General features: G+C 48.8%; 3 protein-coding genes and 1 pseudogene across 5 annotated transcripts in view; 3 read left to right on the top strand and 1 right to left on the bottom strand.

The window, feature by feature from the left end:
* Positions 1 to 1,773, top strand: part of LOC132766332 (zinc finger protein 721-like) — a 42,808-nt pseudogene extending 41,035 nt beyond the window's left edge.
* LOC132766262 (zinc finger protein 135-like) overlaps positions 1 to 17,438 on the bottom strand; it is a 457,616-nt gene that overhangs the window by 140,765 nt on the left and 299,413 nt on the right. The window lies entirely within an intron of this gene.
* Positions 1 to 17,438, top strand: part of LOC132772090 (zinc finger protein 420-like) — a 136,111-nt gene that overhangs the window by 45,411 nt on the left and 73,262 nt on the right. The window contains exons 1-2 of one of the 3 annotated variants that reach the window (XM_067464913.1): positions 5,932 to 6,025; positions 8,046 to 8,109. The exons of the other annotated variants lie outside the window; for them this stretch is intronic. The gene's annotated coding sequence lies outside the window, so the exon portion shown is untranslated. Of the gene's footprint in view, positions 1 to 5,931; positions 6,026 to 8,045; positions 8,110 to 17,438 lie in introns of those variants that run through there. 3 annotated transcript variants of the gene reach the window in all.
* LOC132766369 (zinc finger protein ZFP2-like) overlaps positions 1 to 17,438 on the top strand; it is a 252,056-nt gene that overhangs the window by 41,042 nt on the left and 193,576 nt on the right. The window lies entirely within an intron of this gene.

Genomic DNA, 17,438 nt, shown 5'->3' on the forward strand with positions numbered 1-17,438 from the left:
GGATGACACTCTTAACACACTGCAGTGCAAACAATCTCATACACACTATGTCTCATGCAGAGAATTGTGGGCCACCCTCCCCTTTGCAGGGCTTGCTCTTTGTTGGGCAAGTGTTAAAGTACTTCTCAGTAGGCAGAGGCTCTTCTCAATAGGACCGCTCTTTCTCCCTTCTTCTCCGGCATTGGCTACAGCACCAAGCTATTGTTCTTATTGTTCAATGAGATATTTCTGTGCTCTGCTCCTGATAAGATTTTCCTCTCAATTCTTTGGCAGGTAACCTCTGAATGAACCTTGAGAAGAACACTTCCCTTTGTCTTAGGTCAGGAATAAAATTGCCCAGCACTCACAAGAACAAGAAATAAGTTGGAGAAATTATATTTCAAGCTACATAGCTGTGTATTCAAGGAGAAAAGGGAGAATTGTGCTGTGAAAAGTGGGGCTTGGTAATTTATTTATTCAAATGCACTAGAGCAATACAAAGACTGAGAAGAGGAAATCAGGATAACATATCTGTGACCTTCTGGCATAATATTTGAATAATACATTTAAAAGAATGGAGAATCTCAATTCCTTGTCAAAATCACACACAGGGGAGAAGCTACATAACTGTATGGAATGTGGGAAATGTTTCACTGCGAGAAGTTCTCTTACTACACATCAACGAACTCACACAGGAGAGAAGCCGTACAAATGTGTGGAATGTGGAAAGAACTTCAGTCAGAGTGGAGATCTGCGTATCCATCAAAGGACCCACACAGGGGAGACGCCGTACAAATGTGTGGAATGTGGAAAGAGCTTCAGTCAGAGCAGAAACCTGTGTTCCCATCAAAGGACCCACACAGGGGAAAAGCCATATAAATGCATGGAATGTGGAAAGAGCTTCAGTGAGAGTGGAACTCTGCGTACCCATCAAAGGATCCACACAGGGGAGAAGCCACATAAATGCATGGAATGTGGAAATAGCTTCAGTCACAGTGTGAGTCTGCATAACCATCAAAGGATCCACACAGGGGAGAAGCCACATATATGCATGGAATGTGGAAAGAGTTTCAGTCAGATTTCAGATCTGCGTATCCATCAAAGGGTCCACACAGGGGAGAAGCCACATAAATGCATGGAATGTGGAAAGAGCTTTAGTAAGAGTGGACATCTGCGTACCCATCAAAGGATCCACACAGGGGAGAAGCCGCATAAATGCCTGGAATGTGGAAAGAGCTTCAGTGACAGTACAAATCTCCGTAAGCATCAAAGAACCCACACAGGGAAGAAGCCACATATATGCATGGAATGTGGAAAGAGCTTCAGTCACAGTACAAATCTGCGTACGCATCAAAGAACCCACACAGGGGAGAAGCCACATAAATGCATGGAATGTGCAAAGAGCTTCAGTCAGAGGTCACATCTGCATTCCCATCAAAGGACCCACACAGGGGAGAAACCACATAAATGCATGGAATGTGGAAAGAGCTTCAGTGAAAGTGGGACTCTGCATAAGCATCAAAGAACCCACACAGGGGAAAATGCATTAGACAGCAAAGAGCTCACACACATCTAGAGGAGACCTGCCTGTATGTTTCGAAGGGTCCCAGGCAGTCAAAACATTGGGGCGATGGACAGAAAAAGAAGGCTGCCAACTTGCTCTCTCTCTGTCATGTGCAGCAGTTTGTGTGGTCTGGCTTGGTTCCTAGCTATATTTTTGGATTACATGAAACTCAAGATTTTACCTGTATGATCACCTTCATACATGATTTGTGAGTAAACTGTTTTATTGTATTATTCTGGTGTTCTCGAGTTGTTATGTGTTTGGATTTGGTGAGGCTGTATTGTTTTGAATCAGTAGACTGGCCTAAAAAGGTTTAATGATCTTTGCCTGCGTTATTCTCCTGTCTCACTCTTTCTCTCGTGCTCTCAGGGAACCCGTTAGCTCTTCGCAGCACTCTGTTTGATCCTGTGTCTTTGCATATTCAGGCATTAGTTTTATTAAAAACTAACAGGATAGATTTCATAAAGTGCTCATCCTCCTCCTCTTCCCCATAAACTAGAACTCATAAACAAGTTTTTAAAAGATTCCTGAAGGAGAGGGGGAAGGGGCCATGTTTACTTCTTTCAGGAGGGAGTTCCAGAGCTGGGGAGCGGCCACGGAAAAGACCCCACCAGCCGCGCTTGAGATGAGGGTGGGACTGAGAGGAGGACCTCCTCTGCAAACCACAGTACCCAGGGCGGTTTGTATTCGGAAAGGCGGCTTTGTAGATAGTCTGGTCCTGAACCATTTGGGGCTTTCTGGGTTATGACCAACACTTGTATTTAGCCCAGAAGCAGATAGTGGAGCTGCCCTAATGTAGGAGTTGTCCGTTCCCTGTACGGTGCTCCAGTACCTGGCTGCAGATCTTTGGACCAATTGCAGCTTTTGTACTACCTTCAAAGGCAGCCCCTCGTAGATAGCATTGCAGTAATCCAGACGGGGTGCAACTAAGATGTGTACTACCATGGCCAAATCTGGTGTCTCAAGGTATGGGCACAGTTGGTACACAAGTTTTAATTGTGCGAAAGCTTTCGTGGCCGCCCCCAATACCTGGGGTTCCAGGGTCAGCGATGAGTCCAGGATCACCCCCAGACTGCGAACCGTGTCTTCAGGGGAGTGTGACTCCATCCAACACAGGCCGTCATCCCACACCCTGATCCGCTTCCCAACTGACCACGCATTCCTCTGTTTTGTCTGGACTTACTCTCAACTTGTGAGCTCTCACCCAGTCCATCACTGGTGACAGGCACTGGTTCAGGATCAGGGTGGCATCCTTGGCTTTGGGTGGAAAGGAGTGATAGAGTTGTGTGTCGTTGGCATATATTTGACACCGAACTCCAAAACTCTGGATGATCTCTCCCGGCGGTTCCCTGTAAATGTTAGATAGCCTGAGGGAGAACATTCAACCCTGAGGGACACCCCCGGCCAGGGAGTCAAACAGGAGTCCCCCCCAGCACCACCACCTGGGTCTGACCTTCCAGGAAGGACAGCTTGCTATCTGCCATTGGTGAGAGGTCTTGCCATAATTGTCTGCGTAGGTAATCCACCGCCATCCCTGTTGTGCGAAGTTCCCATTGTGTTTGTGAGTATATGAAGAGAAGACCTGTAAATAATTACAAGTAGCAGATAAATCAAGCATAATACCTCCATGGACTTTGGATGAAAGTATCTATGACTGTATAATTCATGTTATTGTTTATGGTTTTAGATTGTTGTTGTTGTGATATTGCGGCATTGAATTGTTGCCAGTGTTACCCACTCAGAGTCCACCCTCGGGGGTTGAGAAGAGCGGGGCAGAAATGTTGCCAAAAAATAAATAAAAGTCAGAACTCAAGAGTGTTGATTCCAAGAGATGAACTACTTTACAAGGCCAGAGGCTGTGACACTGTGACCAGGACTCTGTGGTGTTTTGGGGGTTGGAATGAACTACTTGCCTATGAGACAGTCTGTCCTATTGCAAAGCTGGAGGAGGCCGTGAGAGGATTGCATTCACGTGCCTGCCTAGCAGGGGATTTGTGCGTGTTTGGACTCTGCTTCTCTTTGTCCTCCACCCCTCACTCACACTGACAAAGTGTGCAGGCCTCACCTAAACAAGAGAAAGAATGTCCTGATGGGAAGAGCTGTCCAGTAGTGGAGTCTGCTCCCACCGGGAGTCCATAAGAGTCTCCTTTGGAGGTTTCTAAGCAGAGACGGCATGACCATCTCTTGGGTGTTCTTTGGTTGGTTGATCTTGCGTGGTCTGAGGAGGATTGGCCCATCCGCACACAAGCAGACCTGACTGTGAGGAGGAGGAGGAGAGGTGTGTCCTTCAGCCATGACACCCTTGACCCAGTGGGTCGTGGAGTCCATTCCCGTTCTGCTCCAAGCAGCATCTCCAGCGAGAGCATCCTCCGCAGGTCGCTCTCCGGCCTCTTTTTGGGGTCATCCAGGGAGAGGAACCCCCTCCTCTCTCGGCCCTTGCCTTCTCACCCAAATAGAAGAATTGCAGAGTAGTAGAGTTGGGTGAGACCACATGGGCCACCTAGTCCACCCTCTTCTTCCATGCCGGAAAAGCAGAATCCCTTGGCAGAACTCCATCTGCCAGGTGAGCAAAGGCGCGCTCAGAGTCCCACTGGCTATTTCTGCTGTTGGCGCATCACACTCTTGGCTCATGTTCCACTTGCTGTCCACTCAGACTCTTCTGAGATCTTTTCCGCGTGTCACTCTGTTGCTGAGCCAGGCACAACCCATCCTGTCTCTGTGGATTTCCCTTCTTTTTGCCCGAGTGGAGTCTTCTCCTGGTTGGAGTTCATTCTGTGAGTGTTGACCCAGCGTTCTCCTCTGTTGCGGTCACTGTGGGTTCTGGTCCTCCTTCTGGAGTCCTCGCTCTCCACCCTTTGGGGCTGGTCACTTCCCTCATCACAAACCCACCTCACATTCGTATTCTCTAGCCCACCTTTGACTCGTGTGTTTGCCAGAAGAGGATCATGGGGGACCTTGGCAAAGGCCTTGCTATTCTTGTATCATGTCAGAAGAGACATACTGCAAATCCCTTCTGGCGTGAGAGGATTCACCGTCTACAGAGATGTTGCCATGGATGCCGAGACGTGTTTCACCTGGGCAACGTCTCTGTAGACGGCAATTTCTCTCACACCAGAAGCGACTTGCAGGGAGGCTTCTCTCATGTTCCTGTAAGATAGAGCTGATAGACGGGAGCTCACCCCATCTTGCAGGTTCGAACTGGCAACCTTCAGGCCAGCAACCCAATATTCAGGTCAGCAGTCCAGCCAGCACAAAGGCTTGACCCATTGCGCCAGTGTGGCTCCACAAAGGCCTTACTGACATCAAGAATTTTCCTCTCATGAGCTTCAACACAAGTAGCTTTACACCTGAGGCCTTCAAATGGGGCTTCTCTCACTGAGGCCTCCTCACACTGAGGCTTCCTCACACTGAGGCCTGCTGAACTACAGGCACACCTGCTTATATTGAAGTGCATCCACATAACCTTTTCAGAGCTTAACTTGCATTTTTGTCATTAAGTCTACCTAGTTAATGTTTCATATTTCTGATACAGAGAGAGAGAGAGAGACTGAAGGGGAGCAGAACAGAAGCCCAACCCAACAGGCAGAGAGGGAGGGCCAGGCTTGTGGATTGGGTGGAGTAGTCCTTGGATGGGAAGGTGTTCCATGGCCGAGGCTGGTTTCTCTCATGTCCCCACAAGGTGAGGCTGGCAGACGGGAGTTCATCCCATCTTGTGGATTCAAACTGGCAACCTTCAGGTCAGCAGTCCAGCTGGCCTGTTTAAAAGCTTCCAAAGAAGGAGCCTCCCTCCACCACACTCCCTCCGGGGCAGAGAGTTCCACTGCTGAACGGCTCTCTCTCCTAGTCAGGGAGTTCTTCCTAACGTTGAGGTGGAATCTCCTTCCTTTCCTGTAGTGTGAAGCCATTGTTCTTCCCTTGCGTCCTAGTCTCCAGGGCAGCAGAAAGGAAGCTCGCTCCCTCTGCCTGGAGACTGGTGACGCGGCGAGCGGAGGCCCATTCCCATTGGCGCATCCCGGCAAATGTCCTCCCTCTCGGAGGGGCACAAGAAGGAAGGAAGGAAGGGCGGAGAAAGGGGTTCGAGGGAGTTTCTGCCCGGAGACCGGTGACGCCGGAGAGGGAGGCGAATTTCTATTGGCGGGTGGTGAGCCTTCGGAAGAGAAGGAAGGAGGCGCTCTTGCTCCTGACTGGCCAGCGCCGCCAAGAAGCCCCGCCCCTCTCTGGGCACCCATCCCGCCGCCGCCATGTTTGGTGTTGGCGGAAGCCCAGCGAGAGGGGCCGGCCTGCGTGTCCTAGAGAGGCGAGGGAGGCTCGGGCGAGGCCTTTCTCCGTGAGCTCCTCACTTCCGGAGGAGGGAGAGAGGAAGAGGAAGAGGAGGAGCCAAGGGCGGCGTCTAAGGGCGTGTTGACGAGGGAGGGAGAGAGAGGAGGAGGAGGAGGAGGAGGCCTTCTTCTTCCGGCGAGAGAGAGAGGAGCCCGAGTGCGGGTGAGTGAGTGAGTGAGTGAGGGCTAGGCCTGGATCCTTTGCGTGGAAGGCCCTTCCTTCCTTCCTTCCTTCCTTCCTTCCTTTTCGGCCTGGGCTCCCTCTTCTGGGGGGCGGCCTCTCTCCGGGAAACGCCTCCTCCTCCTCCACCTCCTCCCGTGCGGCCTCCTCCTCGGCCTCGGAGCCCGCCTCTCCCTCCCTTCCTTCCTTCCAGGCTGCCCCCCCCCCCCCCCCGAGGAGGAGGAGGAGGAGGAGGAAACTCAGGCGAGGGCGGCCTGGGCCCTGTGGCAAGGGAGGCTCGCCTTCCTCACTCCCACAGCGGGCCGTATCTCTTTCTTTCTTTCTTTCTTTCTTTGTTGACCACCTTGATCAGCCGCCCTTCTCTCTCTCTCTGTGCCTGATGATGGGGTCTGGCTGGATGGCCTTTGGGGTCCCCCCTCCACACTGCCTAGAGTTGGGAGGAGCTCCCTTCCTTCCTTCCTTCTCTGGAGGTTTTAAGCGGAGCCGGGATGGCCATCTGCAAAGAGAGATCGGACGGTGCCTTCCAGCCTGACAGAAGGGGGTGGGGATGGATGGCCTCGTGGGTCCCTCCCGACTCTCTCCTGCCCTGACTACACTGGATGGTGAGGCTTTCCTGGGGGTCCAGAAAGGTGTCTCCTCCTTCTCTGGAGGTCTCTCAGAAGAGGCTGGGTGGACATCTGCCGGGAGGGCTTGTGTGGTGTCCTCCTCCTTCCTGGGCTGCAGGACCTTTGGAGTCTCTTCCAACTCTATGTCTCACCATTTATTCATTTACGACATCTCCATCCCGCCCTTCTCACCCCGAAGGAAGGAAGGGGACTCAGAGCGGCTCACAAGATGCATATATATATTACATTATATTATTCGCATTATCTATTACTCTATTGTACTATATCATTGTATTGTAATATTAGTAATGTTACATGTCCTATAATATATACATATATAATATCTTATTATTACTAATACTACATTATATTACATTATGATATTATAAATATTATATGTATACTCAATATATTACATTATCTGCATACCACAGGAGACAAGGTGGGACTGTCTTCCGGCCCCTCTCTCTCTCCACTCGGGCCCAGAGCAGCACTTGGTGCCCTGCAGAGATCATGGGGGCCAGAGGACAATACCGAAGGGGCCTCCCTCCCCCCTCCCTCCCTCCCTCCCTCCCTCAGGCAGGCACTCTGCAGCTCTGCATTCCTCCCCCCTGGAGCCCCCTCCCCTCCTTCCTTCCCTGCCCAAAGCAGACCCTTCAAAGAGGGAGGGAGGGAGGGAGGGTGGCCCCGAGGAACAGGCCTGGTTGGGAGGGGGGGGAGAGGGAGCCCCTTCACCCAATTAGGGGGCCAGGGCAAAGAGTAAGACCCGCCTGGTATGCCCAGAGATAGGAGGCAGGGAGAGGCTGGCCTGTTTTGAGGTTTGTACATTTCTATATTTTAAATTGTATACTAATGCTTTCATGTCAAGCCGCTTTGAGTCTCCTTTGGGAAGATACGGCAGGGGAGAAATGTAACCACCACCACAACAGCAACAAACAGCTCTAAGTGGTTTTTGTACTTGGTCAGTGGACGGAGTCAGGCGGGTGAGTCAGAAGCCCAGAGCTGAGCGAGAGAGTCTCCTGACTGGACTGACCGGTCCCCTCTTTCAGGACGGAAATGGCAGGCCTCTCGCGTCTTGACTGGAGGCCTCTCTTGTTCCAGCTGGACTTCTGCCTGGCGTCCATTCCGTCAGGGTTCCCTCTGGATTCCTTCTTCGTGGCCCTTTGTTGACCTTCCATTTTTTCCTTCTTGCTTGCCCCCCCCCCCCTTCTCATCCTGCTTTCCCAGTTTCCATTGTCCTTCTTTGGGGGCCACTAGAAATCTCTACAAGATGGCATTTATTTGATCCAGCTTGCCATTGGCACTAGGGATTAATCCATTCAGAATTTCCGGTGGTTTCATCACTTCTGTGCGTTCAGCCAACATCTTCTTATGTTGTTTTCCTTTCTCCATTTTAGGAGGTTTCAATGGAACGCTGGATTTCTTCTTTAAGCGCTTTTATCCAATCGATGTCGTGTTTTGGTAAGTTTTCAAATAAATGTCTTTTGCAAACAAGCTCCTATATTTGGCAATGTTTCAGGAAGACCTTTGATAAATCAGTGAGCTGTGTTGACTTCTCTTCGATTCAAGGCCGCACGGAAATCCCTTCCTCCTTTCCTTCCTCTTTTCTCTCTGATCCAGAAAATTACAAATCACTAGCCGTCACCTGCCAGGCGTTGCTGTGGCCCAGTCTGGAGATCTGGAAAGTAAATTAGAAAGTATTGGTTTCTAATATATGCTTTCCTGGGGGTCCAGCGGGGGGGGGGGGGGGGGCTCCTTCTCGGGAGGTCTCTCAGCAGGGGCTGGGTGGGCATCTGTCGGGAGGGATTGTGTTGTGTCCTCCTCCTTCCTGGGCTGGGGGACCTTTGGAGCCTCTTCCAACTCTGTGTCTCTCCATTAATTCATTGACGACACCTCCATGCCGCCCTTCTCACCCCGAAGGAAGGAAGGAAGGGGACTCAGAGCGGCTCACAAGAGGCATTTACACACAATGTATTATGTTATGCGCATAGCACAGGATCAGTATGATATATGACTCTATTGTACTACGCCACTGTATTGTAATATCATTAGTAATATTACATGTCCTATAATATATATATTTATAATATCTTATGATTATTATGAGGATTATATTGTATTACCCCAGATGTTTTTGGCCTACAATTCCCAGAAATCCCAGCTGTTTGGAGTTCTGGGAGTTGAAGGCCAAAACCACCTGGGGACCCCAGGCTGAGAACCATTACAATATTATCAATATTATATGTATACACAATATATTACATTATATTATATTATTCGCATAGTACAAGATCAGTATTATATATTACTATATTGTACTATGCCATTATATTGTAAGCTCATTAGTAATATTACATGTCCTATAATATATATAATTATATCTTATTATTAGGATTATATTGTATTACATTGTAATGTCATAAATATTACATGTATGCACAATATCTTACAATATATTATACTATTAGGATTATGCTATATTACATTATGATATTATAAATATATGTATACACAGTATATTATTTTATATTATTAGGATTATATTGTATTGCATTGTAATATTACAAAAATTATATATATACACAATATATTACATTATATTATATTATTTGCATACCACAGGAGACAAGGTGGGACTGTCTTCCGGCCCCCTCTCTCTTCACTCTGGCCCAGAGCAGAGGTTGGTGCCCTGCGGTGATCATGGGGGCGAGAGGGCAGTGCCCAAGGGGCCTCCTCCCTCCCTCCCTCCCTCAGGCAGGCACTCGGCAGCCCTTCTTTCCTCCCCCTGGAGCCCCCCTCCCTCCCCTCTTTCCTTCCTTGCCCAAAGCAGACCCTTCAAGGAGGGTCAGGGAGGGAGGGGGGTGTGAAGATCCCTTACCTTGCCAGCTGGGGGGTGGCAGGGCCTAGGAAGAGACAGGCTAGGTAGTCTCAGTTTAGAAGGCCTGGCAGAGAGCTGCAGGAGCCATCTTAACTTAGGGAAAAGCTCCAGTTCAGAGAGGGGAGTGAGTGGCCTAGGCCTGAGCCAGCCCAGCAACAGCCAGGATTGGTTGGTAAAAGGGGGGCGGAGTTAGCCAGTTGGAGAAAAGAGAGCAGATTACTTTGACAGTTCAGTTCAGTTCTAGTTGATGTTAGAGCAGGCGTGCAGTGGCTTTTAGGAGTTCGTGATTAGAATAGGCAGCTTGCCTGTAGTTTGCACAGCAAAGTGGGCTGTGGCAGACTGGTTTCAGCTATTTTAGAAAAGAAAATAGCTGGGTTTTGTTTAGGAATTGTAACAAAGAATAGAACCATTCTCTCAAAGCAACCGTTACGCTTCTAAGAACCAAGAACACTTTAATTGTAACAGCCAAGCTTCTGAACCTGCATTCTCTTCATTCTGTAACTTCTATTCAATAAACCTTTCTTGTTATTTTTGAAACTTAAGCCTGAGTCAAGTGCCATTTGTGGATTTAGTCCCTTTTCTTTTTAAATCAACCTCTCCTGTTTTCCTTCACAGAAGCCCTTCTAAAAGTCACAGTACATGGTGGTCTAAGAAGCATTTTTTTTAACATTTTAGCAGCTAGAGGGTTTCTGTTCATGTAGTGTATGGTGGCAGCGGAAGTTAAATAGAGACATCTCCTCCAACGCTATAAGAGCCAAAGTGGTGTGAATTCCTTATTGAAGGAGGGACAGTGTTGGGATCTGTTTGCCCCCTGTCCAGTCATATTGTTTGGCCATAAAGACTGCCTTTATAATTAGGGGTAGAGGGTGGGAATGATCACATTGCCATCTGCCTGGTTATTATAATTGGTGTGGCAGAGGTGGGATTCTTTGACCCCCCTGCCCAATCGGCCATTAAAGCGAAGTTATTATAGGGGGTTGTCCCGAGGAAGGAGCCTGGTGGGGAGGAGGGGAGAGGGCCCCTTCCCCCAATTAGGGGGCCAGGGGAAGAGTGAGACCCTCCAGGTGTGCCCACGGATAGGAGACAGGGAGAGGCTGGCCTTCCACGCTCTTCAAGGGAAACATTGGGAGCCATGTCGCTGGAACCGAGGCTCACGGGACTGGCTTTGCCCAGCTTGGAATTCTGAAGCCTCGGCCTGGATCCGCACTTCCTTCTCTCCCAGGATCTGGCCCCACATCCTCTGCTTTGAGCTGGGTGATAAGAACCCACGCAGCCAGGTAACCTGGGGTCAGATCCTGGGATAGAAGGCCTGTGGACGTTGCCTAAGACGTCGATTAAATGTCCTTTGACCAGTATCTGGCCCCTTGGAGTGCCTCTGGTGTTGCTGCAAGAAGGTCCTCCATTGTGCATGTGGCAGGGCTCAGGGTGCATTGCAGCAGGTGGTCAGTGGTTTGCTCTTCTCTGCACTCACATGTCGTGGATTATTCCACTTCGTGACCCCATTTCTGAAGCTTGACTCTGCATCTCGTGGGGCCAGAGCGCAGTCTGTTCAGCGCCTTCCAAGTCGCCCAGTCTTCTGTGTGCTCAGGGGGGAGTCTCTCATTTGGCATCAGCCTTGGATTGAGGTTCTGGGTTTGAGCCTGCCACTTTTGGACTCTTGCTTGCTGGGGTGTTCCAGCAAGTGTCTTTGTAGCTCTTAGAAAACTATTTCTTGATTTAAGTTATTGACGCACTGGCTGATACCCAAACAGGGGATGAGCTGGAGATGTCACTGCCTTGGTCCTTTCACTATTGGCTGCTCCTTCCCTGCGGATGTCAGGTGGTGCAATACCGGCTAAGCAGTGTAATTTCTCCAGTGGTGTGGGGCGCAGGCACCCCGTGATAATGCGGCATGTCTCATTAAAGGCCACATCCACTGTTTGAGCGTGGTGAAATGTGTTCCACACCGGACATGCATACTCAGCAGCAGAGTAGCATAGCACAAGGACAAATGTCTTCACTGTGTCTAGTTGTGATTCCCAGGTTGTGCCAGTCAGCTTTCGTATGATATTGTTTCTGGCACCCACTTTTTGCTTGATATTCAGGCAGTGCTTCTTGTCGGTAAGAGCACGGTCCAGAGTGACTCCCAGGTATTTGGGTGCGCTGCAATGCTCCAGTGGGATTCCTTCCCAGGTAATCATCCTCAGAGCTTGGGATGCTTGTCTGTTCTTAACATGAAAGGCACATGTCTGTGTTTTGGATGGATTAGGGATCAGCTGGTTTTCCCTGTAGTAGGCAGAAAGAGCACCTAGAGCCATGATGGCGAACCTATGGCACGTGTGTCAGCACTGACACGCCTGGCCATTTTCTATGAATGTGAATGTGAATGTTGCCATTGGCCAGCTTGATTGGCATTGAATGGCCTTGCAGCTTCAAAGTCTGGCTCATTCCTGCTCAGGGGAATCCTTTGTTAGGAGGTGTTAGCTGGGCTTGACTGATTCTTGTCTGGAATTTCCCTGTTTTGTAGTGTTTATATATCTGTGGAATAGCATCCAGGGTGGGAGAAAGAACTCTTGTCTATTGGAGGCAAGTGTAAATGTTGCAATTTGCCATTTTGATTAGCCTTGAATAGCCTGGCAACTTCAAAGTCTGGCTCCTTCCTGCTCAGGGGAATCCTTTCTTGGGAGGTGTTAGCTGGGTCTGACTGATTCTTGTCTGGAATTCCTCTGTTTCCTGAGTGTTGCTATTTCTTTGCTGTCCTGATTTTAGAGTTTTCAAAATACTGGGAGCCAGATTTTGTTCATTTTCATGGTTTCCTCCTTTCTGTCGAAATTGTCCACATGGTTCTAGTGGATTTCAGTGGCTTCTCTATGTAGTCTGAAATGGCTTTACTCACAATTTTTCCCTCTAAGTACTTTTGTGAGACCTTATTCACAGTGTTAAATAATATCAAATCCATCAAAGAAACAGATTGACAGACGATGTTAGTAGCACTTGCTTGGGCTTGAAGTGTACAAAATACCAACCTTCAATTGAACATTTAGTCAATGACATTCATCAACAAAAAAGTCACTAATAGGCAGCTTAGTTAAAGAATTTATCCTCCCATTATGCATTTTTGTTATTTAAACTATAAATATTGCAAAATTATGGTTTTTTTTTCCCTCAAAGTGGCACCCCACCTGAATTATGCTCTTTTTTTTGGCGGATTTTGACACACCAAGCTGAAAAGGTTGCCCATCACTGACCTAGAGCTTCAGAGAGCTTCTGTTCAACCATCTCAAAGCTCCCTGCTTGAGCAGTGATGGCATAATCATCAGCATAGATGAAGCTCTCTGTCCCTTCTGGCAGTGGCTGGTCACTTGTGTAGATGTTGAACATGGATGGAGCAAGCACGCTCCCCTGAGGCAGGCCGTTCTTCTGTTTCCGCCATCTGCTTCTCTGGCCCTGGAACTCAACAAAGAAGCTCCTGTTTTGTAGCAGGTTTCCTATGAGGCGGGTGAGGTGGTCGTCCTTTGTGAGATTACACATTTTCCTCAGGAGGAGGCAGCGGTGGTTCACAGTCTCATAGGCTGCTGACAGGTCTATGAAGACAGCTCCTGTGATCTGCTGCCTTTCAAAGCCATCTTCTATGTGCTGAGTCAGGTTCAGCACTTGCGATGTGCAGCTTTTGCCTTTTCTGAAGCCAGCTTGCTGTGGGATCAGACAGGGGTCTATATTTTCCATAATTCTATGCAAAATAAGTCTCTCCAGAACTTTGTAGAGGTGGCACAACAGGGAGATTGGTCTGTAGCTTTTTGGGTCATTACGGTCTTTGCCTGGCTTCAAGATGGCGATGACTCTTGCTTTCCTCCAGATTTTGGGGATCTGACAGGATGCCGTGCAGTTGTTCATCAGCTCCAGCAGCCAGCGCCTTGCTTTTGGGCCAAAGTTCTTGATTTGTTCCATCCGTAGGTCATCCAGGCCAGCTGCTTTGCCATTTTTACATTTATGGAGAGCCATGTCCAATTCAGTAGATGTAAAGGGTTCAAGAAGGTTGTTGTTCTCAATCTCTGGTTTATTTATTTATTTACTGTCCTTGTATACCGCCGTTTCTCAGCCTAATTGGCGACTCAACACGGTTTACAACAAAATATACAGTGCACAGTATACAATTAAAACCATAAAAAACATAATACACAATATTACACGAAATCACAATCCAATACATCTCCTAACTAAAATCGTGGTCCAATTGCATCATCCATATTACCAATCCGTAATCAACACATTCATTGCACCGAATTAGCCAAATGCCTGCTTGAACATCCAAGTTTTTAGTCTTCTTCGGAATACCATCAGCCAGGAGGCTGATCTTACTTCCATGGGAAGGGCGTTCCAGAGCCGAGGGGCCACCACAGAAAAGGCCCTGTCTCTCGTCCTCGCCAGCCGCACCTGTGAAGCAGGCGGGATAGAGAGCAAGGCCTCCCCAGAAGATCTTAGGGTCCTGGTGGGCTGATAGGCCAAGATACGTTCGGATAGGTAGGTTGGGCCAGAACCATTTAGGGCTTTAAAGGCCAACGCCAGCACTTTGAATTGAGCCCAGTAGCAAATCGGCAGCCAGTGGAGCTGGTGCAGCAGAGGAGTTGTGTGCTCCCTGCGCTCCGCTCCTGTTAGTATCATGGCTGCCGACCGTTGGACTAATTGGAGCTTCCGAGCCGTCTTCAAAGGCAACCCCACGTAGAGAGCGTTGCAGTAGTCCAAACGGGATGTAACCAGAGCGTGGACTACCGTGGCCAAGTCAGACTTCCCAAGGTACGGGCGCAGTTGGCGCACGAGTTTTAACTGTGCGAATGCTCCCCTGGTCACCGCCGAAACCTGGGGTTCCAGGCTCAGCGATGAGTCCAGGATCACACCCAAACTGCGAACCTGCGTCTTCAGGGGGCGTGCGACCCCATCCAACACAGGCTGTAACCCTATACCCTGTTCGGCCTTGCGATTGACCAGGAGTACCTCTGTCTTGTCTGGATTCAATTTCAATTTGTTCGCCCCCATCCAGACCGTCACAGCGGCCAAGCACCGGTTCAGGACCTCGACAGCCTCCTTAGTGACAGGTGGAAAGGAGTGACAGAGTTGAACATCATCTGCATACAAATGACATCGCACCCCGAAACTCCGGATGATCTCACCCAGCGGCTTCATGTAGATGTTGAACAACATGGGAGACTATATTGAACCCTGAGGAACCCCACAAGACAAAGGTTGTGGGGTTGAACAGGAGTCCCCCAGTAACACCTTCTGAGACCGAACCTCGAGGAATGAGCGGAGCCACTGTAAAACAATTCCTCCAAGACCCATTCCCGTGAGGCGTCCCAGAAGGATACCGTGGTCGACGGTATCGAAGGACGCTGAGAGGTCCAGCAGCACCAACAGGGACACACTCCCCCTGTCGAGCTCCCGGTGCAGATCATCGACTAAGGCGACCAAAGCTGTCTCGGTACCATGCCCCGGCCTAAAGCCAGACTGTGCCGGGTCCAGATAATCCGTGTCTACCAAGAATGCCTGGAGTTGTGAGGCCACCACACGTTCCAGGACTTTGCCCAAGAAGGGGAGATTGGAAACAGGCTGATAGTTGACGAATTGAGTGGGGTCCAGTGATGGTTTTTTCAACAGCAGTTTTATCAAAGCTTGCTTTAAGCTGGCTGGAAATATGCCTTCCCGAAGGGAGGCATTAACCACCACCTTCACCCACTCGGCCAATCCCCCTCTGGCCTCCTTCAGAAGCCAGGATGGGCAGGGGTCTAGGATGCATGTGGTAGCTCTCATTCCTCCAAGCACCTTGTCCACATCCTCGGATTGAACCAATTGAAATGAATCCATCAAAACCGGACAAGCAGATGCTCATGTTACATCCTCAGAGACTGCCGTTAATATGGTATCCAGACCAGAGCGGATCAAAGCGACTTTGTCTGCAAAGAACTGAGCAAAGGCTTCACAGCGAGCTGCCGAGTCATCAGGGCACCCATCCTGCATGGTGGGCTTTAACAGGCCTCTGACAACTCGGAACAGTTCAGCCGGACGGTTCTTTGCAGACGCAATAGTGGCCGCAAAGAAGGTCTTCTTTGCGGCTCTTATTGCCACGGCGTATGCCCTTAAAAAGGACACAAACCGTGTTCGATTTGGCTCGCTCGGATCCGAACGCCACAAGCTCTCTAGTACCCTCTTCTTTCGCTTCAACGCTGCCAGCTCCTCAGTGAACCAAGGAGCTGGTTTAGCTCGGCTACTCGAGAGGGGACGTTCTTTAAATTTCAACAATATTTTTCTTTAAAAAATTAAGAAAATTTTTTGCCTGGCTATTGGTTTCTTTCCTACTTTGGTGGCAATGTTGAGTTTCCCATTCTTCAGGAGTTGGTGTGCTATCTGATCTGCCTTTATGTTGGCATGGGTATTAGATAAATCAGTGAGCGGTGCTGACTTCTCTTCGATTCAAGGCCATACTGAAATCCCTTCCTCCTTTCCTTCCTCTTTTCTCTCTGATCCAGGAAATGACAAATCACTAGCCGTCCCCTGCCAGGCGTTGCTGTGGCCCAGTCTGGAGATCTGGAAAACAAATTAGAAAGTATTGGGTTTCCAAGATATGCAATTTCTTTCTGCTTGTGGATAAACAGTATTTCTTGCTGTTTCTTTGTCAGTGTTGATGTGGAGATTGTCTGGTTTGCCCACTCTGGAACATGCAACATAGAATTGTTTAGGGGTCCCTTTCAAATCTATGATACTATATCTCCCTGTGCGTGAATCATATAGATCTATCTATATCTATGGCTGGATGGCTCTTTGTCAGGAGGACTTTATGTTTTCTTGCCCTGGTGAAGAAGGGAGTTGGACTGGATGGCCTTAAGTATTTTCTGTTGGTCATGGGGGTTCTGTGTGGGAGGTTTCGCCCAATTATGTCATTGGTGGGGTTCAGAATGCTCTTTGATTGTAGGTGAACTATAAATCCCAGTAACAACAACTCCCAAATGTCAAGATCTATTTCCCCCAAACTCCATCTGTGTTCCTATTTGGGCATATGGAATATTCGTGCCAAGTTTGGTCCAGATCCATCCTTGTTTGAGTCCACAGTTCTCTCTGCATGCAGGTGAACTACAACTCCCAAACTCAAGGTCAATGCCCACCAAACCCTTCTAGTGTTTTCCGTTGCTCATGGGAGTCCCGTGTGCCACGTTTGATTCAATTCCATCATTGGTGGAGTTCAGAATGCTCTTTGATTATAAGTAAACAATAAATCCCAGCAGCTACAACTTCCAAATGACAAAATCCAAATACTTTGAGTGAAGGACATACATTGGGTTGTTAGGCGTATTCGGTGCAAATTTGGTGTCAGTTCGTCTCGTGGTTTTTGAGTTCTGTTAATCCCACAAACAAACATTACATTTTTATTTACATAGATGAGGATGGCGCTGAGACTGGGCCTCTTGCATCACAAGAAGAACGGCACTTTCATCTTCTGTTTCAAAAATCAAGCTTGGCCATTCATTGTTGGTTCCTTCCTTCCTTCCGTTCTGGGTTATCTCTTTGTCTATATCGGTTAGAGATCCCTGTTCATTTGCAATAGGTTAACAGGGTATTATATTGTTGTGCTCAAACACTTGCCGGTAGAGAGTCACTCCTTCGTTGTCTCCTTTCCTCCTCCTCCTCTAAATAGTCTTTGATTCCAAAAGGAGATTTTGAGGGAAGGGGATCAGGTTGGGAAAGTGGGTCGGGGGTTGGCAGTAGAGCTGAAAACATGATGATATGTGTGCACGTCTCTCCTGCTTCCCCCCAATGGCGATCCATCTAGGGCAGTGGTTCTCAACCTGGGGGTCCCCAGATGTTTTGGCCTTCCACTCCCAGAAATTTTAACAGCTGGTCAACTGGCAGGGATTTCTAGGAGTTGTAGGCCAAAACACCTGGA

Source organism: Anolis sagrei, chromosome 2 (genome assembly GCF_037176765.1).
Source record: "Anolis sagrei isolate rAnoSag1 chromosome 2, rAnoSag1.mat, whole genome shotgun sequence".
Taxonomy (NCBI): domain Eukaryota; kingdom Metazoa; phylum Chordata; class Lepidosauria; order Squamata; family Dactyloidae; genus Anolis; species Anolis sagrei.